This window comes from Metopolophium dirhodum, chromosome 1, assembly GCF_019925205.1.
Source record: "Metopolophium dirhodum isolate CAU chromosome 1, ASM1992520v1, whole genome shotgun sequence".
In the NCBI taxonomy this organism is placed as follows: domain Eukaryota; kingdom Metazoa; phylum Arthropoda; class Insecta; order Hemiptera; family Aphididae; genus Metopolophium; species Metopolophium dirhodum.
Genome location: NC_083560.1, coordinates 21592636 through 21598635, shown reverse-complemented (window position 1 = coordinate 21598635; position 6000 = coordinate 21592636).

Sequence of the window (6000 nt, the reverse complement as noted above, 5' to 3'; positions counted from 1 at the left end):
CATTCATTTAAGTCGTTTTTTAAAAATAATAAACTCACCGGCATTGATTAAGTGTTTGTTTTCGTTTTTATAGAAGTAGTCTGTGTATAAGAAGTCAAAACATGTTTTTATGGATTTATTTTCCCTATAAATATTAAAAAATAAACAAGTGGATAATATTTTTATCAAAAGTCAAAACAGTATATTTTATATATTTTATATATGTTTTATTTTATCAACAAATATTTGTATGCATAAAAAAACGCACTTCAACTATTGACTAAATTATATTATTATATGTTGTATTTTTTTATTATATTATTCTATGCAAGTACGTGTGTGAGATAAAACAATACAAACTATAAAATGTATTTCCGTGAACCATAATAGTTGAATCAACAAAATATTCGAAGTGTTTAGAAAATATTCGATTCTACTCGTTTATTTTCGAATAAATATCGCTGATAAAATACACAGGCACAAATAAAACCAAACAATTGTGTATTGTTTGGTTTTATTCATTGTAAAATAAATACATTCATAGCACCGCTCAGAATCTAATGAAAAATGATGAAGCTAGAAATCAATTTTATTTTTGTCCCGTGTATTTAAAGAAGATTATACTAATTTTTATTAATCTTTAGTCCACAAATAAAAGTTTTTCAGTCTCTATACTTACTTTGAAAAGCTCTGGATGATTGAATAACGAGTGGGGCGGCATAGTGATAGAAAAAATTACACAACAGCTGATTTATGTTGTATAATAGTTAATGAAGAATGAACTTTTACTTTTCAGGGACTAATACATTACTGAACTAGATAGTGTTTTTTAATTTATATAAAGATTGTCAGTTCAAATTTGTTTTTAAAAAATGCTTATTCTTTTTAATAATATAACAGTTTAAATTAAAAATTTAAAAACCAAACAAATTTAATTAAAACCCAAATTATTAATAAAAAAATAATTTAAAATTTTTTTTTTATAAACTTCAGCAATGTTATTTTATAAAATATATAATTAGTATTCAATTATTTGTTGTACAGTATAAGTTTTTACAAGTCCAAATAATTAGTATTGATCATATCCTGTCGTATTTTACATAAATCATTTAAAAGTGTTCTTAGTTTTTGTTCGTCTTGTTGCCGTTCTTCTAATTGGTTAGTTAATATGTTTTGAATACTGAAAAATATTGAAAAATACAATATAATATGGAAAAAATTTTTATTTTATTATTTAGCCTAACCTAACCTACGAGAATCTCTGTAGAAACCTGCTGGCGTCATAGTGCTCCAAAATGTATGTGATTGCCTATTCAGCCCCTTTCTCCTTATCACTTTTATGTACTCGTTAACTAATACAAATAATTTAGCGCAATATTTTACCTATATTGTATTATATTATAAACCTAATTATTAATTTACATATTATAATATCATAAATATAAAAATATTGTTCATACATATTTTATAATGTTCTCATACTTAAGTTCTATTTCTTTTATTATTTTAATAATTAAGTTATTATTTATTGCTCCTGTAGTTTATGTCTATCTAAATAACTAAATGTACGCAAAAAAATAATTAACTGTCTTGTGGATTGTTATTATTATCAAGTCATTACATTTTGTGGTCTATATTAACTAATAATTACCTAATATACCAACCTAATTGTGTACAAATAAAATATTTAAAAAACCTATGACTAATTTTATTTAAATATATCGATCCATACAGCCATACACTTGATACAGGTAAATGGTAATGATGTATTGCACGTTTTATTATAAACTATGTATATATTTTTATATATTAAATCTAATAACACTATAATATTAAGTACCTTAAGGCTAATAGACTATTGGACATAATTTAAAAATTAGAAAAAAGCTAAGTATTTGTTCTTTTGTACTAATAACTTATCAGTTAATAATTATCAGTGTCTAAAAAAGAAAAATTAAGGGGCTTATATAGGCAACCTACTATAATATTTAGCATTACAGTGTCCCCTAGCAAATCTAAGATCTTCCCGTATTCTAATCTATAGTATTTGTTATTATCAAGTCATTACATTTTGTGGTCTATATTAACTAATAATTACCTAATTATTATTAGGTAGGTAACCTAATTGTGTATAAATAAAATTTTTAAAAAACCTATGACTTATTTTATTTAAATGTATTGAGTGTCTAAATACTTAAAATGTAAGTATCGAATATCTAGTATCTCGATAATCCAAATCCAAGTATCTAGTATCGTGATTTTTTAGTCAGGTCAGGGAAACATGCAGTATGTAATGGGTGACACCATTTAGTATTCAGTGTTAAACAGTATGTTTTAGTAGACGTAGCTAAATTGAAATTAGGCTATGTAAATAATATCTAAAATCAAAATTACTTATTGTACACATGTTGTATAGATACTAATTAAATATTTTTGATAATGAAAAAAAGAACGTACCTATTTATTATGTTAATATTTTATCGATTGAAAGTTGTCTGTGTTCTGAAAAATAAAATTTTGAACAAATATAACTCGATACCTCTAACAAATACCAAAGATTAAAGTACGGGAAGCTCTTAGATTTGTTTAGGGGACACTGTAACGCTCCCATATTATAGTAGGTTGCCTATATAAGCCCCTTAATTTTTTCTTTTTTAGACACTGATAACTATTAACTGATAAGTTATTAGTACAAAAGAAACAAATACTAAGCTTTTTTCTAATTTTTTAAATTATGTCCAATAGTCCATTAGCCTTTAGGTACTTAATATTATAGTGTTATTAGTGTTAAAATATAAAAATATATACATAGTTTATAATAAAATGTGCAATACATCATTACCATTTACCTGTATCAAGTGTATGGCTGTAAGGATTATGGACACTGGATTACTAAAACAAGGTTTATTTCATAGAGTAATACTTGATGGTTAGCTTATTGTTTTTACAATAACTTGATACAGTTCTACACGGTTATACGGGTCTTAAGTTGTAGACATTTTAATGATATCGATAGTTGTAAAAAAATAATTATATAATTCTCACAAAATATTGATTATACTAACTAAAAAATATGTACAGTGAGAAATGTGTGACATAAAGATTAATACAAAATATTATTAAAACAATATAAAAAAATGTAGGTACCTACTAAATATTTACAATCATCGTACATTACTCCCTACGTTGAGCACGGCTACTATGTTGAGTGTTAGTAATGAAAAATGTGTACATATGTATGAAATATATATATTATGCTGACGCGATGTTTAGCTCACATCGCGTAAAAAACCGACCGGGACGCATGGTGGTAGATAGTTATGATAAAGTCTACAGTGAGGTAGTCGATAGAGTCTATAATTGGCGGTTGATAGTTGGATGGTCAAGAATGAAGAGTCATAGTCGGCAGTCGATAGTGGAACTCGAGAGCTGACAACGACCTGAAGAGGACCTGTGAACGACCAGCTCAACCCACATTTGGACATCGACACCCACGAGGGTGCATGCATAGGTACCCAGGATTTCAGGGGGGGGGGGGGGGGTTAGAAAAAAATAATAATAAGTAATTTTAGCCATTCTTATTAATTAAGCAAAAATTAAATTCGTAATGACGTACAGAATATTATGCTATAGTGTGTATATTATATTGTAAAAATAAAAAAATATTTTTGCTATTCAATAGGTGAAATATGTAATATTATAAAGTAATAATTATTGTATTATAATAAATATAAATATCGTATGAATAAAAAAAAAAAATGTAGGTATAAAATATAACATAGGTATAATAAAATTATCCATTATAATATTCATCCCGTCTTTTGGTGAAACTGATATTTCCCAATCAGCGGATAAAATAAGAGTCCAGCCCTGTTAAACGGTAATTTCAAATTTGGTTTCGAATTAGTGTTTTTTACTCTTTTTAAAGTTGAAAATGATCGTTTAACTTCAATTGTAGGTACTGGAAAGGTTGCCAAAATCGACTAGAAATAAAATTTACAAACATCGACTGACGACAGGCGAGTATCGTATAATATATTTTGCTTTAAATCGTATACGCGATACGATTAGTGTAACAATAAAAGATAAAACTTACGATCTAGTCAGTTGATAAAGGACAATCATGATTATAATATAACAAATTTATATTAACTTAGTTAGGTACCTACTATTTAATAAATTTCGTTCAACTCAGATTCTAAAAAAATGTCTTCGATGACATTTCGTGAGGTACCTAATTATAACATATTTTAAAATTTATAGTGGAGCGTATTCGGCAGGGTACGTCGTACGTACCATTAAAATCATACAATAAATTATCATTTTTGTACATCATTATTCATCATGAATATAATATAGTTGTTGAAGGTCTGTGATTTTTTGGCATAAAGGTACATAAAAAAATATTTGACATTTTTAACTATTCAAAAGTTTGTACGTATTGTCTATTTATCTGTTTAGACTTTTATGACTGTTATATAAATATAACATATATATAATATATTAAAAATTTTATTTTTGAAATTTAGTCTACCTATTAATGTTTAGACTTTTAGAGTAAACAATATAAAAACTTGTGTACTACAATAGCTAATAGCTATATTATGTTATATGATACGAAAATATTTATATTTTATTTAAAGACCTCCCGGAACTTATGACGAAAACCACCGAACGTGGTCAATGAATGTATAATGTTATATGTTATTAAATATAACGCATACATTATAGTTATCTAGAGCGTTATCCACTGTTACTCGCTTTTTAATTTTTGCATGATAATTTTCTCTTTTTAGGCAATTTGATCAATCAAGTTTGCAAGAATAAATATAATATATTCTATTTACTTATATGACGACAACAGAAATCTGCAAAATAATATCATAATTAATTAAATACATTTTTTTTTATAACATTCATAATTTTTTTAAAAAAAGCAATATCACTTGAGTGAGTTATATAGACATATAGTTAAATAACTAAAGCACTACACATCACTGTTATAATATTAATTTTCCCATATTTTATTTAAATATTAGTTATTTTTATTCATACATATACTATTTATCTATTTTGTACCTAATAAATATATTTATTTCCTCGCTTCACACGATGATTTACCAATCAAAAAATTTTATTTTTGAAATTTAGTCTACCTATTAATGTATGATTTTATGTGTTTAAAACGATAAAAGTTTTAGAAATTCAATATAACGTTTAGTTTTTTAAATATTAATAAATCTTTAGAGTGATATTTTCGTTAAAAGGCGCGTCATTGCCATTTAAATTTTATAAGCATATAACAAAAATTCAATTTAAAAAACTAAAAATTATATTGAAATTATGATACTTGTATCTGCTTAAAAATATAAAACCACATATTTATATGTAAAATAAATTTCAAAAATAAAATTTTTAGGTTGGTAAATCGTTGTGTGAATTTACACATTTAAGATATGCAATTACGATGAGCCTGACCCAAGGTCTTTTTTTAATTGATCATAATTTATTGAATGGTGTGAGTAAAAACGTATAACCTATATCATTATTCTTAGAAATGAAGATTCTTTCAAATTAAAAAAACTCATTTTTTGTGTTTTGTGCTCCTTTAAGCGGCCAAGTATGAGTGTATGTGACGTGTCTCAATTATTGGTTATGAGAGGAATAAACGCGACCGGGCTCGCTTGTATATTGCACGTTGAAAAGATGGGATCTTCGATAGTCTAAGTCAGTCTAAGTCAGTGTCAGTGTCTGTCTGTCGATGAGCTACTACGGCTGATGTCTGACACCCTATACAATAAATAATTATTTCACTCTAAGTAAAAGAAAAGAAAAAGAAAAAAGAAGAAAATATGAAAACAGTGATCTTTAGCTTACTGCAAAAGTTAATGATGATAATTGTAGAGTTACTATATTTGCTGTTACTATAATGCCTGAAATATTAACATCAATGACTGACGAGTTGATTGTTAAGTCTTCATAATTATGACTCGATTACCAAATATAATAAAGAGGTTACAG